At 60.1% G+C, this 17982-nt stretch overlaps 88 pseudogenes; all 88 read left to right on the top strand.

Moving 5' to 3' along the window:
* The first annotated feature begins 34 nt into the window (after window positions 1–34).
* Window positions 35–153, top strand: LOC137548670 (5S ribosomal RNA; annotated as a pseudogene).
* Window positions 154–236: 83 nt separating this feature from the next.
* LOC137553302 (5S ribosomal RNA) lies at window positions 237–355 on the top strand (annotated as a pseudogene).
* Window positions 356–438: 83 nt separating this feature from the next.
* On the top strand, window positions 439–557 carry LOC137549043 (5S ribosomal RNA; annotated as a pseudogene).
* Window positions 558–640: 83 nt separating this feature from the next.
* Window positions 641–759, top strand: LOC137556884 (5S ribosomal RNA; annotated as a pseudogene).
* An 83-nt stretch (window positions 760–842) lies between these two features.
* On the top strand, window positions 843–961 carry LOC137553680 (5S ribosomal RNA; annotated as a pseudogene).
* Window positions 962–1044: 83 nt separating this feature from the next.
* Window positions 1045–1163, top strand: LOC137548639 (5S ribosomal RNA; annotated as a pseudogene).
* Window positions 1164–1246: 83 nt separating this feature from the next.
* On the top strand, window positions 1247–1365 carry LOC137553262 (5S ribosomal RNA; annotated as a pseudogene).
* Window positions 1366–1448: 83 nt separating this feature from the next.
* LOC137547923 (5S ribosomal RNA) lies at window positions 1449–1567 on the top strand (annotated as a pseudogene).
* Window positions 1568–1649: 82 nt separating this feature from the next.
* Window positions 1650–1771, top strand: LOC137554078 (5S ribosomal RNA; annotated as a pseudogene).
* Window positions 1772–1854: 83 nt separating this feature from the next.
* On the top strand, window positions 1855–1973 carry LOC137551160 (5S ribosomal RNA; annotated as a pseudogene).
* An 83-nt stretch (window positions 1974–2056) lies between these two features.
* On the top strand, window positions 2057–2175 carry LOC137549006 (5S ribosomal RNA; annotated as a pseudogene).
* Window positions 2176–2257: 82 nt separating this feature from the next.
* Window positions 2258–2379, top strand: LOC137552986 (5S ribosomal RNA; annotated as a pseudogene).
* Window positions 2380–2462: 83 nt separating this feature from the next.
* LOC137549685 (5S ribosomal RNA) lies at window positions 2463–2581 on the top strand (annotated as a pseudogene).
* Window positions 2582–2664: 83 nt separating this feature from the next.
* Window positions 2665–2783, top strand: LOC137554509 (5S ribosomal RNA; annotated as a pseudogene).
* Window positions 2784–2866: 83 nt separating this feature from the next.
* LOC137554154 (5S ribosomal RNA) lies at window positions 2867–2985 on the top strand (annotated as a pseudogene).
* An 83-nt stretch (window positions 2986–3068) lies between these two features.
* Window positions 3069–3187, top strand: LOC137548669 (5S ribosomal RNA; annotated as a pseudogene).
* An 83-nt stretch (window positions 3188–3270) lies between these two features.
* Window positions 3271–3389, top strand: LOC137548638 (5S ribosomal RNA; annotated as a pseudogene).
* Window positions 3390–3472: 83 nt separating this feature from the next.
* On the top strand, window positions 3473–3591 carry LOC137554327 (5S ribosomal RNA; annotated as a pseudogene).
* Window positions 3592–3674: 83 nt separating this feature from the next.
* Window positions 3675–3793, top strand: LOC137554153 (5S ribosomal RNA; annotated as a pseudogene).
* Window positions 3794–3876: 83 nt separating this feature from the next.
* Window positions 3877–3995, top strand: LOC137553959 (5S ribosomal RNA; annotated as a pseudogene).
* Window positions 3996–4078: 83 nt separating this feature from the next.
* On the top strand, window positions 4079–4197 carry LOC137548637 (5S ribosomal RNA; annotated as a pseudogene).
* An 83-nt stretch (window positions 4198–4280) lies between these two features.
* On the top strand, window positions 4281–4399 carry LOC137556883 (5S ribosomal RNA; annotated as a pseudogene).
* Window positions 4400–4482: 83 nt separating this feature from the next.
* On the top strand, window positions 4483–4601 carry LOC137552223 (5S ribosomal RNA; annotated as a pseudogene).
* Window positions 4602–4684: 83 nt separating this feature from the next.
* Window positions 4685–4803, top strand: LOC137551051 (5S ribosomal RNA; annotated as a pseudogene).
* A 56-nt stretch (window positions 4804–4859) lies between these two features.
* Window positions 4860–4978, top strand: LOC137549556 (5S ribosomal RNA; annotated as a pseudogene).
* An 83-nt stretch (window positions 4979–5061) lies between these two features.
* On the top strand, window positions 5062–5180 carry LOC137558202 (5S ribosomal RNA; annotated as a pseudogene).
* Window positions 5181–5263: 83 nt separating this feature from the next.
* LOC137549036 (5S ribosomal RNA) lies at window positions 5264–5382 on the top strand (annotated as a pseudogene).
* An 83-nt stretch (window positions 5383–5465) lies between these two features.
* Window positions 5466–5584, top strand: LOC137548321 (5S ribosomal RNA; annotated as a pseudogene).
* Window positions 5585–5667: 83 nt separating this feature from the next.
* Window positions 5668–5786, top strand: LOC137551303 (5S ribosomal RNA; annotated as a pseudogene).
* Window positions 5787–5869: 83 nt separating this feature from the next.
* On the top strand, window positions 5870–5988 carry LOC137551472 (5S ribosomal RNA; annotated as a pseudogene).
* Window positions 5989–6071: 83 nt separating this feature from the next.
* LOC137551646 (5S ribosomal RNA) lies at window positions 6072–6190 on the top strand (annotated as a pseudogene).
* An 83-nt stretch (window positions 6191–6273) lies between these two features.
* On the top strand, window positions 6274–6392 carry LOC137558034 (5S ribosomal RNA; annotated as a pseudogene).
* Window positions 6393–6481: 89 nt separating this feature from the next.
* Window positions 6482–6600, top strand: LOC137548267 (5S ribosomal RNA; annotated as a pseudogene).
* An 83-nt stretch (window positions 6601–6683) lies between these two features.
* On the top strand, window positions 6684–6802 carry LOC137558033 (5S ribosomal RNA; annotated as a pseudogene).
* An 83-nt stretch (window positions 6803–6885) lies between these two features.
* On the top strand, window positions 6886–7004 carry LOC137547752 (5S ribosomal RNA; annotated as a pseudogene).
* An 83-nt stretch (window positions 7005–7087) lies between these two features.
* Window positions 7088–7206, top strand: LOC137559415 (5S ribosomal RNA; annotated as a pseudogene).
* An 83-nt stretch (window positions 7207–7289) lies between these two features.
* Window positions 7290–7408, top strand: LOC137552991 (5S ribosomal RNA; annotated as a pseudogene).
* Window positions 7409–7491: 83 nt separating this feature from the next.
* LOC137548909 (5S ribosomal RNA) lies at window positions 7492–7610 on the top strand (annotated as a pseudogene).
* Window positions 7611–7693: 83 nt separating this feature from the next.
* On the top strand, window positions 7694–7812 carry LOC137547778 (5S ribosomal RNA; annotated as a pseudogene).
* An 83-nt stretch (window positions 7813–7895) lies between these two features.
* Window positions 7896–8014, top strand: LOC137549371 (5S ribosomal RNA; annotated as a pseudogene).
* Window positions 8015–8097: 83 nt separating this feature from the next.
* On the top strand, window positions 8098–8216 carry LOC137558353 (5S ribosomal RNA; annotated as a pseudogene).
* An 83-nt stretch (window positions 8217–8299) lies between these two features.
* On the top strand, window positions 8300–8418 carry LOC137551328 (5S ribosomal RNA; annotated as a pseudogene).
* Window positions 8419–8501: 83 nt separating this feature from the next.
* On the top strand, window positions 8502–8620 carry LOC137548905 (5S ribosomal RNA; annotated as a pseudogene).
* Window positions 8621–8703: 83 nt separating this feature from the next.
* LOC137558032 (5S ribosomal RNA) lies at window positions 8704–8822 on the top strand (annotated as a pseudogene).
* Window positions 8823–8905: 83 nt separating this feature from the next.
* Window positions 8906–9024, top strand: LOC137553238 (5S ribosomal RNA; annotated as a pseudogene).
* Window positions 9025–9299: 275 nt separating this feature from the next.
* On the top strand, window positions 9300–9418 carry LOC137549084 (5S ribosomal RNA; annotated as a pseudogene).
* Window positions 9419–9501: 83 nt separating this feature from the next.
* Window positions 9502–9620, top strand: LOC137550895 (5S ribosomal RNA; annotated as a pseudogene).
* An 83-nt stretch (window positions 9621–9703) lies between these two features.
* On the top strand, window positions 9704–9822 carry LOC137550903 (5S ribosomal RNA; annotated as a pseudogene).
* An 84-nt stretch (window positions 9823–9906) lies between these two features.
* LOC137547999 (5S ribosomal RNA) lies at window positions 9907–10025 on the top strand (annotated as a pseudogene).
* Window positions 10026–10108: 83 nt separating this feature from the next.
* Window positions 10109–10227, top strand: LOC137548766 (5S ribosomal RNA; annotated as a pseudogene).
* An 83-nt stretch (window positions 10228–10310) lies between these two features.
* On the top strand, window positions 10311–10429 carry LOC137554281 (5S ribosomal RNA; annotated as a pseudogene).
* An 83-nt stretch (window positions 10430–10512) lies between these two features.
* Window positions 10513–10631, top strand: LOC137559245 (5S ribosomal RNA; annotated as a pseudogene).
* Window positions 10632–10714: 83 nt separating this feature from the next.
* LOC137549176 (5S ribosomal RNA) lies at window positions 10715–10833 on the top strand (annotated as a pseudogene).
* An 83-nt stretch (window positions 10834–10916) lies between these two features.
* On the top strand, window positions 10917–11035 carry LOC137553702 (5S ribosomal RNA; annotated as a pseudogene).
* Window positions 11036–11119: 84 nt separating this feature from the next.
* LOC137549771 (5S ribosomal RNA) lies at window positions 11120–11238 on the top strand (annotated as a pseudogene).
* An 83-nt stretch (window positions 11239–11321) lies between these two features.
* On the top strand, window positions 11322–11440 carry LOC137559043 (5S ribosomal RNA; annotated as a pseudogene).
* Window positions 11441–11523: 83 nt separating this feature from the next.
* LOC137549900 (5S ribosomal RNA) lies at window positions 11524–11642 on the top strand (annotated as a pseudogene).
* Window positions 11643–11725: 83 nt separating this feature from the next.
* LOC137552247 (5S ribosomal RNA) lies at window positions 11726–11844 on the top strand (annotated as a pseudogene).
* Window positions 11845–11927: 83 nt separating this feature from the next.
* Window positions 11928–12046, top strand: LOC137548399 (5S ribosomal RNA; annotated as a pseudogene).
* Window positions 12047–12129: 83 nt separating this feature from the next.
* On the top strand, window positions 12130–12248 carry LOC137558031 (5S ribosomal RNA; annotated as a pseudogene).
* Window positions 12249–12331: 83 nt separating this feature from the next.
* Window positions 12332–12450, top strand: LOC137547523 (5S ribosomal RNA; annotated as a pseudogene).
* An 83-nt stretch (window positions 12451–12533) lies between these two features.
* On the top strand, window positions 12534–12652 carry LOC137548636 (5S ribosomal RNA; annotated as a pseudogene).
* An 83-nt stretch (window positions 12653–12735) lies between these two features.
* LOC137551855 (5S ribosomal RNA) lies at window positions 12736–12854 on the top strand (annotated as a pseudogene).
* Window positions 12855–12937: 83 nt separating this feature from the next.
* LOC137549083 (5S ribosomal RNA) lies at window positions 12938–13056 on the top strand (annotated as a pseudogene).
* Window positions 13057–13139: 83 nt separating this feature from the next.
* Window positions 13140–13258, top strand: LOC137550894 (5S ribosomal RNA; annotated as a pseudogene).
* An 83-nt stretch (window positions 13259–13341) lies between these two features.
* On the top strand, window positions 13342–13460 carry LOC137551609 (5S ribosomal RNA; annotated as a pseudogene).
* An 83-nt stretch (window positions 13461–13543) lies between these two features.
* Window positions 13544–13662, top strand: LOC137547997 (5S ribosomal RNA; annotated as a pseudogene).
* Window positions 13663–13745: 83 nt separating this feature from the next.
* Window positions 13746–13864, top strand: LOC137549899 (5S ribosomal RNA; annotated as a pseudogene).
* Window positions 13865–13947: 83 nt separating this feature from the next.
* Window positions 13948–14066, top strand: LOC137559244 (5S ribosomal RNA; annotated as a pseudogene).
* An 83-nt stretch (window positions 14067–14149) lies between these two features.
* LOC137551330 (5S ribosomal RNA) lies at window positions 14150–14268 on the top strand (annotated as a pseudogene).
* Window positions 14269–14351: 83 nt separating this feature from the next.
* LOC137549549 (5S ribosomal RNA) lies at window positions 14352–14470 on the top strand (annotated as a pseudogene).
* Window positions 14471–14554: 84 nt separating this feature from the next.
* On the top strand, window positions 14555–14673 carry LOC137559414 (5S ribosomal RNA; annotated as a pseudogene).
* Window positions 14674–14756: 83 nt separating this feature from the next.
* Window positions 14757–14875, top strand: LOC137547942 (5S ribosomal RNA; annotated as a pseudogene).
* Window positions 14876–14958: 83 nt separating this feature from the next.
* LOC137549059 (5S ribosomal RNA) lies at window positions 14959–15077 on the top strand (annotated as a pseudogene).
* An 83-nt stretch (window positions 15078–15160) lies between these two features.
* On the top strand, window positions 15161–15279 carry LOC137549931 (5S ribosomal RNA; annotated as a pseudogene).
* Window positions 15280–15362: 83 nt separating this feature from the next.
* On the top strand, window positions 15363–15481 carry LOC137553252 (5S ribosomal RNA; annotated as a pseudogene).
* An 83-nt stretch (window positions 15482–15564) lies between these two features.
* LOC137553961 (5S ribosomal RNA) lies at window positions 15565–15683 on the top strand (annotated as a pseudogene).
* Window positions 15684–15767: 84 nt separating this feature from the next.
* LOC137552029 (5S ribosomal RNA) lies at window positions 15768–15886 on the top strand (annotated as a pseudogene).
* Window positions 15887–15969: 83 nt separating this feature from the next.
* Window positions 15970–16088, top strand: LOC137548846 (5S ribosomal RNA; annotated as a pseudogene).
* An 83-nt stretch (window positions 16089–16171) lies between these two features.
* Window positions 16172–16290, top strand: LOC137548016 (5S ribosomal RNA; annotated as a pseudogene).
* An 83-nt stretch (window positions 16291–16373) lies between these two features.
* Window positions 16374–16492, top strand: LOC137550740 (5S ribosomal RNA; annotated as a pseudogene).
* An 83-nt stretch (window positions 16493–16575) lies between these two features.
* LOC137550950 (5S ribosomal RNA) lies at window positions 16576–16694 on the top strand (annotated as a pseudogene).
* An 83-nt stretch (window positions 16695–16777) lies between these two features.
* LOC137559042 (5S ribosomal RNA) lies at window positions 16778–16896 on the top strand (annotated as a pseudogene).
* An 83-nt stretch (window positions 16897–16979) lies between these two features.
* On the top strand, window positions 16980–17098 carry LOC137548799 (5S ribosomal RNA; annotated as a pseudogene).
* Window positions 17099–17181: 83 nt separating this feature from the next.
* LOC137550919 (5S ribosomal RNA) lies at window positions 17182–17300 on the top strand (annotated as a pseudogene).
* An 83-nt stretch (window positions 17301–17383) lies between these two features.
* Window positions 17384–17502, top strand: LOC137559032 (5S ribosomal RNA; annotated as a pseudogene).
* Window positions 17503–17585: 83 nt separating this feature from the next.
* LOC137558505 (5S ribosomal RNA) lies at window positions 17586–17704 on the top strand (annotated as a pseudogene).
* Window positions 17705–17787: 83 nt separating this feature from the next.
* On the top strand, window positions 17788–17906 carry LOC137559041 (5S ribosomal RNA; annotated as a pseudogene).
* The last annotated feature ends 76 nt before the right edge of the window (window positions 17907–17982 follow it).

Raw genomic sequence — 17982 nt, 5'->3', positions numbered from 1 at the left:
ACCTTCAAGGTGCCGGAACGGCGCCTTGGAGTTTGCCTGCAGCCACACTAAGCCGAAAGCACCCGCTCTTGTCAGATTGCGGAAGCTAAGCGGCTTCAGGCCTGGTTAGTAGCTGCATGGGAGACCGGCTGTGAACCCCAGGTGCTGCAGGCGTTTTTTTGGGTTTGAGGCCCAATGGCTATGAGCACGCGTGGGAAGCCTCACCTTCAAGGCGCCGGAACGGCGCCTTAGAGTTTGCCTGCGGCCACACTAAGCCGAAAGTGCCTGCTCTCGTCAGATCGTGGAAGCTAAGCGGCTTCAGGGCTGGTTAGTAGCTGCATGGGAGACCGGCTGTGAACCCCAGGTGCTGCAGGCGTTTTTTTGGGTTTGAGGCCCAATGGCTATGAGCACGCGTGGGAAGCCTCACCTTCAAGGCGCCGGAACGGCGCCTTGGAGTTTGCCTGCGGCCACACTAAGCCGAAAGCGCCCGCTCTCGTCAGATCGTGGAAGCTAAGTGGCTTCAGGCCTGGTTAGTAGCTGCGTGGGAGACCGGCTGTGAACCCCAGGTGCTGCAGGCGTTTTTTTGGGTTTGAGGCCCAATGGCTATGAGCACGCGTGGGAAGCCTCACCTTCAAGGCGCCGGAGCGGCGCCTTGGAGTTTGCCTGCGGCCACACTAAGCCAAAAGCGCCCGCTCTCGTCAGATCGCGGAAGCTAAGTGGCTTCAGGCCTGGTTAGTAGCTGCATGGGAGACCGGCTGTGAACCCCAGGTGCTGCAGGCGTTTTTTTGGGTTTGAGGCCCAATGGCTATGAGCACGCGTGGGAAGCCTCACCTTCAAGGCGCCGGAGCGGCGCCTTGGAATTTGCCTGCGGCCACACTAAGCCGAAAGTGCCCGCTGTCGTCAGATCGCGGAAGCTAAGCGGCTTCAGGGCTGGTTAGTAGCTGCATGGGAGACCGGCTGTGAACCCCAGGTGCTGCAGGCGTTTTTTTGGGTTTGAGGCCCAATGGCTATGAGCACGCGTGGGAAGCCTCACCTTCAAGGCGCCGGAACGGCGCCTTGGAGTTTGCCTGCGGCCACACTAAGCCGAAAGCGCCCGCTCTCGTCAGATCGTGGAAGCTAAGTGGCTTCAGGCCTGGTTAGTAGCTGCATGGGAGACCGGCTGTGAACCCCAGGTGCTGCAGGCGTTTTTTTGGGTTTGAGGCCCAATGGCTATGAGCACGCGTGGGAAGCCTCACCTTCAAGGCGCCGGAGCGGCGCCTTGGAGTTTGCCTGCGGCCACACTAAGCCGAAAGTGCCCGCTCTCATCAGATCGTGGAAGCTAAGTGGCTTCAGGCCTGGTTAGTAGCTGCATGGGAGACCGGCTGTGAACCCCACGTGCTGCAGGTGTTTTTTTGGGTTTGAGGCCCAATGGCTATGAGCACGCGTGGGAAGCCTCACCTTCAAGGCGCCGGAACGGCGCCTTGGAGTTTGCCTGCGGCCACACTAAGCCGAAAGCGCCCGCTCTCGTCAGATCGCGGAAGCTAAGTGGCTTCAGGCCTGCTTAGTAGCTGCATGGGAGACCGGCTGTGAACCCCAGGTGCTGCAGGCTTTTTTGGGGTTTGAGGCCCAATGGCTATGAGCACGCGTGGGAAGCCTCACCTTCAAGGCGCCGGAGCGGCGCCTTGGAGTTTGCCTGCGGCCACACTAAGCCGAAAGCGCCCGCTCTCGTCAGATCATGGAAGCTAAGCTGCTTCAGGCCTGGTTAGTAGCTGCATGGGAGACCGGCTGTGAACCCCCCCCGGTGCTGCAGGCTTTTTTTTGGGTTTGCGGCCTAATGGCTATGAGCACGCGTGGGAAGCCTCACCTTGAAGGCGCCGGAACGGCGCCTTGGAGTTTGCCTGCGGCCACACTAAGCCGAAAGCGCCCGCTCTCGTCAGATCGCGGAAACTAAGCGGCTTCAGGCCTGGTTAGTAGCTGCATGGGAGACTGGCTGTGAACCCCAGGTGCTGCAGGTGTTTTTTTGGGTTTGAGGCCCAATGGCTATGAGCACGCGTGGGAAGCCTCACCTTCAAGGCGCCGGAACGGAGCCCTGGAGTTTGCCTGTGGCCACACTAAGCCGAAAGCGCCCGCTCTCGTCAGATCGCGGAAGCTAAGTGGCTTCAGGCCTGCTTAGTAGCTGCATGGGAGACCGGCTGTGAACCCCAGGTGCTGCAGGCTTTTTTGGGGTTTGAGGCCCAATGGCTATGAGCACGCGTGGGAAGCCTCACCTTCAAGGCGCCGGAGCGGCGCATTGGAGTTTGCCTGCGGCCACACTAAGCCGAAAGCGCCCGCTCTCGTCAGATCATGGAAGCTAAGCGGCTTCAGGCCTGGTTAGTAGCTGCATGGGAGACCGGCTGTGAACCCCCCCCGGTGCTGCAGGCTTTTTTTTGGGTTTGCGGCCTAATGGCTATGAGCACGCGTGGGAAGCCTCACCTTCAAGGCGCCGGAACGGCGCCTTGGAGTTTGCCTGCGGCCACACTAAGCCGAAAGCGCCCGCTCTCGTCAGATCGTGGAAACTAAGCGGCTTCAGGCCTGGTTAGTAGCTGCATGGGAGACCGGCTGTGAACCCCAGGTGCTGCAGGCGTGTTTTTGGGTTTGAGGCCCAATGGCTATGAGCACGCGTGGGAAGCCTCACCTTCAAGGCGCCGGAACGGCGCATTGCAGTTTGCCTGCGGCCACACTAAGTCGAAAGCGCCAGCTCTCGTCAGATTGTGGAAGCTAAGTGGCTTCAGGCTTGGTTAGTAGCTGCATGGGAGACCGGCTGTGAACCCTAGGTGCTGCAGGTGTTTTTTTGGGTTTGAGGCCCAATGGCTATGAGCACACGTGGGAAGCCTCACCTTCAAGGCGCCGGAACGGAGCCCTGGAGTTTGCCTGTGGCCACACTAAGCCGAAAGCAGACGCTCTTGTCTGATCGCGGAAGCTAAGTGGCTTCAGGCCTGGTTAGTAGCTGCATGGTAGACCGGCTGTGAACCCCAGGTGCTGCAGGCGTTTTTTTGGGTTTGAGGCCCAATGGCTATGAGCACGCGTGGGAAGCCTCACCTTCAAGGCGCCGGAACGGCGCCTTGGAGTTTGCCTGCAGCCACACTAAGCCGAAAGCACCCGCTCTTGTCAGATTGCGGAAGCTAAGCGGCTTCAGGCCTGGTTAGTAGCTGCATGGGAGACCGGCTGTGAACCCCAGGTGCTGCAGGCGTTTTTTTGGGTTTGAGGCCCAATGGCTATGAGCACGCGTGGGAAGCCTCACCTTCAAGGCGCCGGAACGGCGCCTTGGAGTTTGCCTGCGGCCACACTAAGCCGAAAGCGCCCGCTCTCGTCAGATCGTGGAAGCTAAGTGGCTTCAGGCCTGGTTAGTAGCTGCATGGGAGACCGGCTGTGAACCCCAGGTGCTGCAGGCGTGTTTTTGGGTTTGAGGCCCAATGGCTATGAGCACGCGTGGGAAGCCTCACCTTCAAGGCGCCGGAACGGCGCATTGCAGTTTGCCTGCGGCCACACTAAGTCGAAAGCGCCAGCTCTCGTCAGATTGTGGAAGCTAAGTGGCTTCAGGCCAGGTTAGTAGCTGCATGGGAGACCGGCTGTGAACCCTAGGTGCTGCAGGTGTTTTTTTGGGTTTGAGGCCCAATGGCTATGAGCACACGTGGGAAGCCTCACCTTCAAGGCGCCGGAACGGAGCCCTGGAGTTTGCCTGTGGCCACACTAAGCCGAAAGCAGACGCTCTTGTCTGATCGCGGAAGCTAAGTGGCTTCAGGCCTGGTTAGTAGCTGCATGGTAGACCGGCTGTGAACCCCAGGTGCTGCAGGCGTTTTTTTGGGTTTGAGGCCCAATGGCTATGAGCACGCGTGGGAAGCCTCACCTTCAAGGCGCCGGAACGGCGCCTTAGAGTTTGCCTGCGGCCACACTAAGCCGAAAGTGCCTGCTCTCGTCAGATCGTGGAAGCTAAGCGGCTTCAGGGCTGGTTAGTAGCTGCATGGGAGACCGGCTGTGAACCCCAGGTACTGCAGGCGTTTTTTTGGGTTTGAGGCCCAATGGCTATGAGCACGCGTGGGAAGCCTCACCTTCAAGGCGCCGGAACGGCGCCTTGGAGTTTGCCTGCGGCCACACTAAGCCGAAAGCGCCCGCTCTCGTCAGATCGTGGAAGCTAAGTGGCTTCAGGCCTGGTTAGTAGCTGCATGGGAGACCGGCTGTGAACCCCAGGTGCTGCAGGCGTTTTTTTGGGTTTGAGGCCCAATGGCTATGAGCACGCGTGGGAAGCCTCACCTTCAAGGCGCCGGAGCGGCGCCTTGGAGTTTGCCTGCGGCCACACTAAGCCAAAAGCGCCCGCTCTCGTCAGATCGCGGAAGCTAAGTGGCTTCAGGCCTGGTTAGTAGCTGCATGGGAGACCGGCTGTGAACCCCAGGTGCTGCAGGCGTTTTTTTGGGTTTGAGGCCCAATGGCTATGAGCACGCGTGGGAAGCCTCACCTTCAAGGCGCCGGAGCGGCGCCTTGGAATTTGCCTGCGGCCACACTAAGCCGAAAGTGCCCGCTGTCGTCAGATCGCGGAAGCTAAGTGGCTTCAGGCCTGGTTAGTAGCTGCATGGGAGACCAGCTGTGAACCCCAGGTGCTGCAGGCGTTTTTTTGGGTTTGAGGCCCAATGGCTATGAGCACGCGTGGGAAGCCTCACCTTCAAGGTGCCGGAGCGGCGCCTTGGAGTTTGCCTGCGGCCACACTAAGCCGAAAGCGCCCGCTCTCGTCAGATTGCGGAAGCTAAGTGGCTTCAGGCCTGGTTAGTAGCTGCATGGGAGACCGGCTGTGAACCCCAGGTGCTGCAGACGTTTTTTTGGGTTTGAGGCCCAATGGCTATGAGCACGCGTGGGAAGCCTCACAGTTTGCCTGCGGCCACACTAAGCCGAAAGCGCCCGCTCTCGTCAGATCGCGGAAGCTAAGTGGCTTCAGGCCTGGTTAGTAGCTGCATGGGAGACCGGCTGTGAACCCCATGTGCTGCAGGCGTTTTTTTGGGTTTGAGGCCCAATGGCTATGAGCACGCGTGGGAAGCCTCACCTTCAAGGCGCCGGAACGGCACCTTGGAGTTTGCCTGCGGCCAAACTAAGCCGAAAGCGCCCGCTCTCGTCAGATCGCGGAAGCTAAGTGGCTTCAGGCCTGGTTAGTAGCTGCATGGGAGACCGGCTGTGAACCCCAGGTGCTGCAGGCGTTTTTTTGGGTTTGAGGCCCAATGGCTATGAGCACGCGTGGGAAGCCTCACCTTCAAGCCGCCGGAACGGCGCCTTGGGGTTTGCCTGCGGCCACACTAAGCCGAAAGCGCCCGCTCTTGTCAGATCGCGGAAGCTAAGTGGCTTCAGGCCTGGTTAGTAGCTGCATGGGAGACCGGCTGTGAACCCCAGGTGCTGCAGGCGTTTTTTTGGGTTTGAGGCCCAATGGCTATGAGCACGCGTGGGAAGCCTCACCTTCAAGACGCCGGAGCGGCGCCTTGGAGTTTGCCTGCGGCCACACTAAGCCGAAAGCGCCCGCTCTCGTCAGATCGCGGAAGCTAAGTGGCTTCAGGCCTGGTTAGTAGCTCCCTGGGAGACCGGCTGTGAACCCCAGGTGCTGCAGGCGTTTTTTTGGGTTTGAGGCCCAATGGCTATGAGCACGCGTGGGAAGCCTCACCTTCAAGGCGCCGGAACGGCGCCTTGGAGTTTGCCTGCGGCCACACTAAGCCGAAAGCGCCCGCTCTCGTCAGATCGCGGAATCTAAGTGGCTTCAGGCCTGGTTAGTAGCTGCATGGGAGACCGGCTGTGAACCCCAGGTGCTGCAGGTGTTTTTTTGGGTTTGAGGCCCAATGGCTATGAGCACGCGTGGGAAGCCTCACCTTCAAGGCGCCGGAACGGCGCCTTGGAGTTTGCCTGCGGCCACACTAAGCCGAAAGCGCCCGCTCTCGTCAGATTGCGGAAGCCAAGTGGCTTCAGGCCTGGTTAGTAACTGCATGGGAGACCGGCTGTGAACCCCAGGTGCTGCAGGCGTTTTTTTGGGTTTGAGGCCCAATGGCTATGAGCACGCGTGGGAAGCCTCACCTTCAAGGTGCCGGAGCGGCGCCTTGGAGTTTACCTGCGGCCACACTAAGCCGAAAGCGCCCGCTCTCGTCAGATCGCGGAAGCTAAGTGGCTTCAGGCGTGGTTAGTAGCTGCATGGGAGACCGGCTGTGAACCCCAGGTGCTGCAGGCGTTTTATTGGGTTTGAGGCCCAATGGCTATGAGCACGCGTGGGAAGCCTCACCTTCAAGGAGCCGGAACGGCGCCTTGGAGTTTGCCTGCGGCCACACTAAGCCGAAAGCGCCCGCTCTCGTCAGATCGCGGAAGCTAAGTGGCTTCAGGCCTGGTTAGTAGCTGCATGGGAGACCGGCTGTGAACCCCAGGTGCTGCAGGCGTTTTTTTGGGTTTGAGGCCCAATGGCTATGAGCACGCGTGGGCGTGGGAAGCCTCACCTTCAAGGCGCCGGAGCGGCGCCTTGGAGTTTACCTGCGGCCACACTAAGCCGAAAGCGCCCGCTCTCGTCAGATCGCGGAAGCTAAGTGGCTTCAGGCCTGGTTAGTAGCTGCATGGGAGACCGGCTGTGAACCCCAGGTGCTGCAGGCGTTTTTTTGGGTTTGAGGCCCAATGGCTATGAGCACGCGTGGGAAGCCTCACCTTCAAGGCGCCGGAACGGCGCTTTGGAGTCTGCCTGCGGCCACACTAAGCCGAAAGCGCCCGCTCTCGTCAGATCGCGGAAGCTAAGTGGCTTCAGGCCTGGTTAGTAGCTGCATGGGAGACCGGCTGTGAACCCCAGGTGCTGCAGGCGTTTTTTTGGGTTTGAGGCCCAATGGCTATGAGCACGCGTGGGAAGCCTCACCTTCAAGGCGCCGGAACGGCGCCTTGGAGTTTGCCTGCGGCCACACTAAGCCGAAAGTGCCCGCTCTCGTCAGATCGCGGAAGCTAAGTGGCTTCAGGCCTGGTTAGTAGCTGCATGGGAGACCGGCTGTGAACCCCAGGTGCTGCAGGCGTCTTTTGGGGTTTGAGGCCCAATGGCTATGAGCACGCGTGGGAAGCCTCACCTTCAAGGCGCCGGAGCGGCGCCTTGGAGTTTGCCTGTGGCCACACTAAGCCGAAAGCGCCCGCTCTCGTCAGATCGCGGAAGCTAAGTGGCTTCAGGCCTGGTTAGTAGCTGCATGGGAGACCGGCTGTGAACCCCAGGTGCTGCAGGCGTTTTTTTGGGTTTGAGGCCCAATGGCTATGAGCACGCGTGGGAAGCCTCACCTTCAAGGCGCCGGAACGGCGCCTTGGAGTTTGCCTGTAGCCACACTAAGCCGAAAGCGCCCGCTCTTGTCAGATCGCGGAAGCTTAGTGGCTTCAGGCCTGGTTAGTAGCTGCATGGGAGACCGGCTGTGAACCCCAGGTGCTGCAGGCGTTTTTTTGGGTTTGAGGCCCAATGGCTATGAGCACGCGTGGGAAGCCTCACCTTCAAGGCGCCGGAGTGGCGCCTTGGAGTTTGCCTGCAGCCACACTAAGCCGAAAGCGCCCGCTCTCGTCAGATCGCGGAAGCTAAGTGGATTCAGGCCTGGTTAGTAGCTGCATGGGAGACCGGCTGTGAACCCCAGGTGCTGCAGGCGTTTTTTTGGGTTTGAGGCCCAATAGCTATGAGCACGCGTGGGAAGCCTCACCTTCAAGGCGCCGGAGCGGCGCCTTAGAGTTTGCCTGCGGCCACACTAAGCCGAAAGCGCCTGCTCTCGTCAGATCGCGGAAGCTAAGTGGCTTCAGGCCTGGTTAGTAGCTGCATGGGAGACCAGCTGTGAACCCCAGGTGCTGCAGGCGTTTTTTTGGGTTTGAGGCCCAATGGCTATGAGCACGCGTGGGAAGCCTCACCTTCAAGGCGCCGGAACGGCGCGTTGGAGTTTGCCTGCGGCCACACTAAGCCGAAAGCGCCTGCTCTCGTCAGATCGCGGAAGCTAAGTGGCTTCAGGCCTGGTTAGTAGCTGCATGGGAGACCGGCTGTGAACCCCAGGTGCTGCAGGTGTTTTTTTGGGTTTGAGGCCCAATGGCTATGAGCACGCGTGGGAAGCCTCACCTTCAAGGCGCCGGAGCGGCGCCTTGGAGTTTGCCTGCAGCCACACTAAGCCGAAAGCGCCCGCTCTCGTCAGATCGCGGAAGCTAAGTGGCTTCAGGCCTGGTTAGTAGCTGCATGGGAGACCGGCTGTGAACCCCAGGTGCTGCAGGCGTTTTTTTGGGTTTGAGGCCCAATGGCTATGAGCACGCGTGGGAAGCCTCACCTTCAAGGCGCCGGAGCGGCGCCTTGGAGTTTGCCTGCGGCCACACTAAGCCGAAAGCGCCCGCTCTCGACAGATTGCGGAAGCTAAGTGGCTTCAGGCCTGGTTAGTAGCTGCATGGGAGACCGGCTGTGAACCCCAGGTGCTGCAGGCGTTTTTTTGGGTTTGAGGCCCAATGGCTATGAGCACGCGTGGGAAGCCTCACCTTCAAGGCGCCGGAGCGGCGCCTTGGAGCTTGCCTGCGGCCACACTAAGCCGAAAGCGCCCGTTCTCGTCAGATCGCGGAAGCTAAGTGGCTTCAGGCCTGGTTAGTAGCTGCATGGGAGACCGGCTGTGAACCCCAGGTGCTGCAGGTGTTTTTTTGGGTTTGAGGCCCAATGGCTATGAGCACGCGTGGGAAGCCTCACCTTCAAGGCGCCGGAACGGCGCCTTGGAGTTTGCCTGCGGCCACACTAAGCCGAAAGCGCCCGCTCTCGTCAGATCGCGGAAGCTAAGTGGCTTCAGGCCTGGTTAGTAGCTGCATGGGAGACCGGCTGTGAACCCCAGGTGCTGCAGGCGTTTTTTTGGGTTTGAGGCCCAATGGCTATGAGCACGCGTGGGAAGCCTCACCTTCAAGGCGCCGGAACGGCGCCTTGGAGTTTGCCTGCGGCCACACTAAGCCGAAAGCGGCCGCTCTCGTCAGATCGTGGAAGCTAAGTGGCTTCAGGCCTGCTTAGTAGCTGCATGGGAGACCGGCTGTGAACCCCAGGTGCTGCAGGCGTTTTTTTGGGTTTGAGGCCCAATGGCTATGAGCACGCGTGGGAAGCCTCACCTTCAAGGCGCCGGAACGGCGCCTTGGAGTTTGCCTGCGGTCACACTAAGCCGAAAGCGTCAGATCGTGGAAGCTAAGTGGCTTCAGGCCTGGTTAGTAGCTGCATGGGAGACCAGCTGTGAACCCCAGGTGCTGCAGGCGTTTTTTTGGGTTTGAGGCCCAATGGCTATGAGCACGCGTGGGAAGCCTCACCTTCAAGGCGCCGGAACGGCGCCTTGGAGTTTGCCTGTGGCCACACTAAGCCGAAAGCGCCTGCTCTCGTCAGATCGCGGAAGCTAAGTGGCTTCAGGCCTGGTTAGTAGCTGCATGGGAGACCGGCTGTGAACCCCAGGTGCTGCAGGCGTTTTTTTGGGTTTGAGGCCCAATGGCTATGAGCACGCGTGGGAAGCCTCACCTTCAAGGCGCCGGAGCGGCGCTTTGGAGTTTGCCTGCGGCCACACTAAGCCGAAAGCGCCCGCTCTCGTCAGATAGCGGAAGCTAAGTGGCTTCAGGCCTGGTTAGTAGCTGCATGGGAGACCGGCTGTGAACCCCAGGTGCTGCAGGTGTTTTTTTGGGTTTGAGGCCCAATGGCTATGAGCACGCGTGGGAAGCCTCACCTTCAAGGCGCCGGAACGGCGCCTTGGAGTTTGCCTGCGGCCACACTAAGCCGAAAGCGCCCGCTCTCGTCAGATCGCGGAAGCTAAGTGACTTCAGGCCTGGTTAGTAGCTGCATGGGAGACCGGCTGTGAACCACAGGTGCTGCAGGCGTTTTTTTTGGGTTTGAGGCCCAATGGCTATGAGCACGCGTGGGAAGCCTCACCTTCAAGGCGCCGGAAGGGCGCCTTGGAGTTTGCCTGCGGCCACACTAAGCCGAAAGCGCCCGCTCTCGTCAGATCGCGGAAGCTAAGTGGCTTCAGGCCTGTTTAGTAGCTGCATGGGAGACCGGCTGTGAACCCCAGGTGCTGCAGGCGTTTTTTTGGGTTTGAGGCCCAATGGCTATGAGCACGCGTGGGAAGCCTCACCTTCAAGGCGCCGGAACGGCGCCTTGGAGTTTGCCTGCGGTCACACTAAGCCGAAAGCGCCTGCTCTCGTCAGATCGCGGAAGCTAAGTGGCTTCAGGCCTGGTTAGTAGCTGCATGGGAGACCGGCTGTGAACCCCAGGTGCTGCAGGCGTTTTTTTGGGTTTGAGGCCCAATGGCTATGAGCACGCGTGGGAAGCCTCACCTTCAAGGCGCCGGAACGGCGCCTTGGAGTTTGCCTGCGGCCCCACTAAGCCGAAAGCGCCCGCTCTCGTCAGATTGCGGAAGCTATGTCGCTTCAGGCCTGGTTAGTAGCTGCATGGGAGACCGGCTGTGAACCCCAGGTGCTGCAGGCGTTTTTTTGGGTTTGAGGCCCAATGGCTATGAGCACGCGTGGGAAGCCTCACCTTCAAGGCGCCGGAGCGGCGCCTTGGAGTTTGCCTGCGGCCACACTAAGCCGAAAGCGCCTGCTCTCATCAGATCGCGGAAGCTAAGTGGCTTCAGGCCTGGTTAGTAGCTGCATGGGAGACCGGCTGTGAACCCCAGGTGCTGCAGGCGTTTTTTTGGGTTTGAGGCCCAATGGCTATGAGCACGCGTGGGAAGCCTCACCTTCAAGGCGCCGGAGCGGCGCCTTGGAGTTTGCCTGCGGCCACACTAAGCCGAAAGCGCCTGCTCTCATCAGATCGCGGAAGCTAAGTGGCTTCAGGCCTGGTTAGTAGCTGCATGGGAGACCGGCTGTGAACCCCAGGTGCTGCTGGCGTTTTTTTGGGTTTGAGGCCCAATGGCTATGAGCACGCGTGGGAAGCCTCACCTTCAAGGCGCCGGAACGGCGCCTTGGAGTTTGCCTGCGGCCACACTAAGCCGAAAGCGCCCGCTCTCGTCAGATCGCGGAAGCTAAGTGGCTTCATGCCTGGTTAGTAGCTGCATGGGAGACCGGCTGCGAACCCCAGGTGCAGCCGGCGTTTTTTTTGGGTTTGAGGCCCAATGGCTATGAGTAAGCGTGGGAAGCCTCACCTTCAAGGCGCCGGAACGGCGCCTTGGAGTTTGCCTGCGGCCACACTAAGCCGAAAGCGCCCGCTCTCATCAGATCGCAGAAGCTAAGTGGCTTCAGGCCTGGTTAGTAGCTGCATGGGAGACCGGCTGTGAACCCCAGGTGCTGCAGGTGTTTTTTTGGGTTTGAGGCCCAATGGCTATGAGCACGCGTGGGAAGCCTCACCTTCAAGGCGCCGGAGCGGCGCCTTGGAGTTTGCCTGCGGCCACACTAAGCCGAAAGCGCCCGCTCTCGTTAGATCGCGGAAGCTAAGTGGCTTCAGGCCTGGTTAGTAGCTGCATGGGAGACCGGCTGTGAACCCCAGGTGCTGCAGGCGTTTTTTTGGGTTTGAGGCCCAATGGCTATGAGCACGCGTGGGAAGCCTCACCTTCAAGGCGCCGGAACGGCGCCTTGGAGTTTGCCTGAGGCCACACTAAGCCGAAAGCGCCCGCTCTCGTCAGATCGCGGAAGCTAAGTGGCTTCAGGCCTGGTTAGTAGCTGCATGGGAGACCGGCTGTGAACCCCAGGTGCTGCAGGCGTTTTTTTGGGTTTGAGGCCCAATGGCTATGAGCACGCGTGGGAAGCCTCACCTTCAAGGCGCCGGAACGGCGCATTGGAGTTTGCCTGCGGCCACACTAAGCCGAAAGCGCCCGCTCTCGTTAGATCTCGGAAGGTAAGTGGCTTCAGGCCTGGTTAGTAGCTGCATGGGAGACCGGCTGTGAACCCCAGGTGCTGCAGGTGTTTTTTTGGGTTTGAGGCCCAATGGCTATGAGCACGCGTGGGAAGCCTCACCTTCAAGGCGCCGGAACGGCGCCTTGGAGTTTACCTGCGGCCACACTAAGCCGAAAGCGCCTGCTCTCGTCAGATCGCGGAAGCTAAGTGGCTTCAGGCCTGGTTAGTAGCTGCATGGGAGACCGGCTGTGAACCCCAGGTGCTGCAGGTGTTTTTTTGGGTTTGAGGCCCAATGGCTATGAGCACGCGTGGGAAGCCTCACCTTCAAGGCGCCGGAACGGCGCCTTGGAGTTTGCCTGCGGCCACACTAAGCCGAAAGCGCCCGCTCTCGTCAGATCGCGGAAGCTAAGTGGCTTCAGGCCTGGTTAGTAGCTGCATGGGAGACCGGCTGTGAACCCCAGGTGCTGCAGGCGTTTTTTTGGGTTTGAGGCCCAATGGCTATGAGCACGCGTGGGAAGCCTCACCTTCAAGGCGCCGGAACGGCGCCTTGGAGTTTGCCTGCGGCCACACTAAGCCGAAAGCGCCTGCTCTCGTCAGATCGCGGAAGCTAAGTGGCTTCAGGCCTGGTTAGTAGCTGCATGGGAGACCGGCTGTGAACCCCAGGTGCTGCAGGCATTTTTTTGGGTTTGAGGCCCAATGGCTATGAGCACGCGTGGGAAGCCTCACCTTCAAGGCGCCGGAACGGCGCCTTGGAGTTTGCCTGCGGCCACACTAAGCCGAAAGCGCCCGCTCTCGTCAGATCGTGGAAGCTAAGTGGCTTCAGGCCTGGTTAGTAGCTGCATGGGAGACCGGCTGTGAACCCCAGGTGCTGCAGGCGTTTTTTTGGGTTTGAGGCCCAATGGCTATGAGCACGCGTGGGAAGCCTCACCTTCAAGGCGCCGGAACGGCGCCTTGGAGTTTGCCTGCGGTCACACTAAGCCGAAAGCGCCCGCTCTTGTCAGATCGTGGAAGCTAAGTGGCTTCAGGCCTGGTTAGTAGCTGCATGGGAGACCGGCTGTGAACCCCAGGTGCTGCAGGCGTTTTTTTGGGTTTGAGGCCCAATGGCTATGAGCACGCGTGGGAAGCCTCACCTTCAAGGCGCCGGAACGGCGCCTTGGAGTTTGCCTGTGGCCACACTAAGCCGAAAGCGCCTGCTCTCGTCAGATCGCGGAAGCTAAGTGGCTTCAGGCCTGGTTAGTAGCTGCATGGGAGACCGGCTGTGAACCCCAGGTGCTGCAGGCGTTTTTTTGGGTTTGAGGCCCAATGGCTATGAGCACGCGTGGGAAGCCTCACCTTCAAGGCGCCGGAGCGGCGCTTTGGAGTTTGCCTGCGGCCACACTAAGCCGAAAGCGCCCGCTCTCGTCAGATAGCGGAAGCTAAGTGGCTTCAGGCCTGGTTAGTAGCTGCATGGGAGACCGGCTGTGAACCCCAGGTGCTGCAGGTGTTTTTTTGGGTTTGAGGCCCAATGGCTATGAGCACGCGTGGGAAGCCTCACCTTCAAGGCGCCGGAAGGGCGCCTTGGAGTTTGCCTGCGGCCACACTAAGCCGAAAGCGCCCGCTCTCGTCAGATCGCGGAAGCTAAGTGGCTTCAGGCCTGGTTAGTAGCTGCATGGGAGACTGGCTGTGAACCACAGGTGCTGCAGGTGTTTTTTTGGGTTTGAGGCCCAATGGCTATGAGCACGCGTGGGAAGCCTCACCTTCAAGGCGCCGGAAGGGCGCCTTGGAGTTTGCCTGCGGCCACACTAAGCCGAAAGCGCCCGCTCTCGTCAGATCGCGGAAGCTAAGTGGCTTCAGGCCTGTTTAGTAGCTGCATGGGAGACCGGCTGTGAACCCCAGGTGCTGCAGGCGTTTTTTTGGGTTTGAGGCCCAATGGCTATGAGCACGCGTGGGAAGCCTCACCTTCAAGGCACCGGAACGGCGCCTTGGAGTTTGCCTGCGGCCCCACTAAGCCGAAAGTGCCCGCTCTCGTCAGATCGCGGAAGCTAAGTGGCTTCAGGCCTGGTTAGTAGCTGCATGGGAGACCGGCTGTGAACCCCAGGTGCTGCAGGCGTTTTTTTGGGTTTGAGGCCCAATGGCTATGAGCACGCGTGGGAAGCCTCACCTTCAAGGCGCCGGAGCGGCGCCTTGGAGTTTGCCTGCGGCCACACTAAGCCGAAAGCGCCTGCTCTCATCAGATCGCGGAAGCTAAGTGGCTTCAGGCCTGGTTAGTAGCTGCATGGGAGACCGGCTGTGAACCCCAGGTGCTGCAGGCGTTTTCTTGGGTTTGAGGCCCAATGGCTATGAGCACGCGTGGGAAGCCTCACCTTCAAGGCGCCGGAACGGCGCCTTGAAGTTCGCCTGCGGCCACACTAAGCCGAAAGCGCCCGCTCTCGTCAGATCGCTGAAGCTAAGTGGCTTCAGGCCTGGTTAGTAGCTGCATGGGGGACCGGCTGTGAACCCCAGGTGCTGCAGGTGTTTTTTTGGGTTTGAGGCCCAATGGCTATGAGCATGCGTGGGAAGCCTCACCTTCAAGGTGCCGGAGCGGCGCCTTGGAGTTTGCCTGCGGCCACACTAAGCCGAAAGCGCCCGCTCTCGTTAGATCACGGAAGCTAAGTGGCTTCAGGCCTGGTTAGTAGCTGCATGGGAGACCGGCTGTGAACCCCAGGTGCTGCAGGCGTTTTTTTTGGGTTTGAGGCCCAATGGCTATGAGCACGCGTGGGAAGCCTCACCTTCAAGGCGCCGGAACGGCGCCTTGGAGTTTGCCTGTGGCCACACTAAGCCGAAAGCGCCCGCTCTCGTCAGATCGCGGAAGCTAAGTGGCTTCAGGCCTGGTTAGTAGCTGCATGGGAGACCGGCTGTGAACCCCAGGTGCTGCAGGCGTTTTTTTGGGTTTGAGGCCCAATGGCTATGAGCACGCGTGGGAAGCCTCACCTTCAAGGCGCCGGAACGGCGCCTTGGAGTTTGCCTGCGGCCACACTAAGCCGAAAGCGCCCGCTCTCGTCAGATCGCGGAAGGTAAGTGGCTTCAGGCCTGGTTAGTAGCTGCATGGGAGACCGGCTGTGAACCCCAGGTGCTGCAGGCGTTTTCTTGGGTTTGAGGCCCAATGGCTATGAGCACGCGTGGGAAGCCTCACCTTCAAGGCGCCGGAACGGCGCCTTGAAGTTCGCCTGCGGCCACACTAAGCCGAAAGCGCCCGCTCTCGTCAGATTGCGGAAGCTAAGTGGCTTCAGGCCTGGTTAGTAGCTGCATGGGGGACCGGCTGTGAACCCCAGGTGCTGCAGGCGTTTTTTTGGGTTTGAGGCCCAATGGCTATGAGCATGCGTGGGAAGCCTCACCTTCAAGGCGCCGGAGCAGCACCTTGGAGTTTGCCTGCGGCCACACTAAGCCGAAAGCGCCCGCTCTCGTCAGATCGCGGAAGCTAAGTGGCTTCAGGCCTGTTTAGTAGCTGCATGGGAGACTGGCTGTGAACCCCAGGTGCTGCAGGCGTTTTTTTGGGTTTGAGGCCCAATGGCTATGAGCACGCGTGGGAAGCCTCACCTTCAAGGCGCCGGAGCGGCGCCTTGGAGTTTGCCTGCGGCCACACTAAGCCGACAGCGCCCGCTCTCGTCAGATTGTGGAAGCTAAGTGGCTTCAGGCCTGGTTAGTAGCTGCATGGGAGACCGGCTGTGAACCCCAGGTGCTGCTGGCGTTTTTTTGGGTTTGAAGCCCAATGGCTATGAGCACGCGTGGGAAGCCTCACCTTCAAGGCGCCGGAACGGCGCCTTGGAGCTTGCCTGCGGCCACACTAAGCCGAAAGCGCCCGCTCTCGTCAGATCGCGGAAGCTAAGTGGCTTCATGCCTGGTTAGTAGCTGCATGGGAGACCGGCTGTAAACCCCAGGTGCAGCTGGCGTTTTTTTTGGGTTTGAGGCCCAATGGCTATGAGTAAGCGTGGGAAGCCTCACCTTCAAGGCGCCGGAACGGCGCCTTGGAGTTTGCCTGCGGCCACACTAAGCCGAAAGCGCCCGCTCTCATCAGATTGCAGAAGCTAAGTGGCTTCAGGCCTGGTTAGTAGCTGCATGGGAGACCGGCTGTGAACCCCAGGTGCTGCAGGTGTTTTTTTGGGTTTGAGGCCCAATGGCTATGAGCACGTGTGGGAAGCCTCACCTTCAAGGCGCCGGAGCGGCGCCTTGGAGTTCGCCTGCGGCCACACTAAGCCGAAAGCGCCCGCTCTCGTCAGATCGCGTAAGCTAAGTGGCTTCAGGCCTGGTTAGTAGCTGAATGGGAGACCGGCTGTGAACCCCAGGTGCTGCAGGCGTTTTTTGGGGTTTGAGGCCCAATGGCTATGAGCACGCGTGGGAAGCCTCACCTTCAAGTCGCCGGAACGGCGCCTTGGAGTTTGCCTGCGGCCACACTAAGCCGAAAGCGCCCGCTCTCGTCAGATTGCGGAAGCTAAGTGGCTTTAGGCCTGGTTAGTAGCTGCATGGGAGACCGGCTGTGAACCCCAGGTGCTGCAGGCGTTTTTTTGGGTTTGAGGTCCAATGGCTATGAGCACGCGTGGGAAGCCTCACCTTCAAGGCGCCGGAGCGGCGCTTTGGAGTTTGCCTGCGGCCACACTAAGTCGAAAGCGCCCGCTCTCGTCAGATTGCGGAAGCTAAGTGGCTTCAGGCCTGGTTAGTAGCTGAATGGGAGACCGGCTGTGAACCCCAGGTGCTGCAGGTGTTTTTTTGGGTTTGAGGCCCAATGGCTATGAGCACGCGTGGGAAGCCTCACCTTCAAGTCGCCGGAACGGCGGCTTGGAGTTTGCCTGCGGCCACACTAAGCCGAAAGCGCCCGCTCTCGTCAGATCGCAGAAGCTAAGTGGCTTCAGGCCTGGTTAGTAGCTGCATGGGAGACCGGCTGTGAACCCCAGGTGCTGCAGGTGTTTTTTTGGGTTTGAGGCCCAATGGCTATGAGCACGTGTGGGAAGCCTCACCTTCAAGGCGCCGGAGCGGCGCCTTGGAGTTTGCCTGCGGCCACACTAAGCCGAAAGCGCCCGCTCTCGTTAGATCGCGGAAGCTAAGTGGCTTCAGGCCTGGTTAGTAGCTGCATGGGAGACCGGCTGTGAACCCCAGGTGCTGCAGGCGTTTTTTTGGGTTTGAGGCCCAATGGCTATGAGCACGCGTGGGAAGCCTCACCTTCAAGTCGCCGGAACGGCGCCTTGGAGTTTGCCTGCGGCCACACTAAGACGAAAGCGCCCGCTCTCGTCAGATCGCGGAAGCTAAGTGGCTTCAGGCCTGGTTAGTAGCTGCATGGGAGACCGGCTGTGAACCCCAGGTGCTGCAGGCGTTTTTTTGGGTTTGAGGCCCAATGGCTATGAGCACGCGTGGGAAGCCTCACCTTCAAGGCGCCGGAACGGCGCCTTGGAGTTTGCCTGCGGCCACACTAAGCCGAAAGCGCCCGCTCTTGTCAGATCGCGGAAGGTAAGTGGCTTCAGGCCTGGTTAGTAGCTGCATGGGAGACCGGCTGTGAACCCCAGGTGCTGCAGGCGTTTTTTTGGGTTTGAGGCCCAATGGCTATGAGCACGCGTGGGAAGCCTCACCTTCAAGGCGCCGGAACGGCGCCTTGGAGTTTGCCTGCGGCCACACTAAGCCGAAAGCGCCCGCTCTCGTCAGATCGCGGAAGCTAAGTGGCTTTAGGCCTGGTTAGTAGCTGCATGGGAGACCGGCTGTGAACCCCAGGTGCTGCAGGTGTTTTTTTGGGTTTGAGGCCCAATGGCTATGAGCACGCGTGGGAAGCCTCACCTTCAAGTCGCCGGAACGGCGGCTTGGAGTTTACCTGCGGCCACACTAAGCCGAAAGCGCCCGCTCTCGTCAGATCGCGGAAGCTAAGTGGCTTCAGGCCTGGTTAGTAGCTGCATGGGAGACCGGCTGTGAACCCCAGGTGCTGCAGGTGTTTTTTTGGGTTTGAGGCCCAATGGCTATGAGCACGTGTGGGAAGCCTCACCTTCAAGGCGCCGGAGCGGCGCCTTGGAGTTTGCCTGCGGCCACACTAAGCCGAAAGCGCCCGCTCTCGTTAGATCGCGGAAGCTAAGTGGCTTCAGGCCTGGTTAGTAGCTGCATGGGAGACCGGCTGTGAACCCCAGGTGCTGCAGGCGTTTTTTTGGGTTTGAGGCCCAATGGCTATGAGCACGCGTGGGAAGCCTCACCTTCAAGGCGCCGGAACGGCGCCTT

This window comes from Hyperolius riggenbachi, chromosome 2, assembly GCF_040937935.1.
Source record: "Hyperolius riggenbachi isolate aHypRig1 chromosome 2, aHypRig1.pri, whole genome shotgun sequence".
NCBI classification, from domain to species: Eukaryota; Metazoa; Chordata; class Amphibia; order Anura; family Hyperoliidae; genus Hyperolius; species Hyperolius riggenbachi.
Note: the sequence above shows the minus strand (reverse complement) of the source record. Positions and strands in the feature narration are given on the sequence as shown.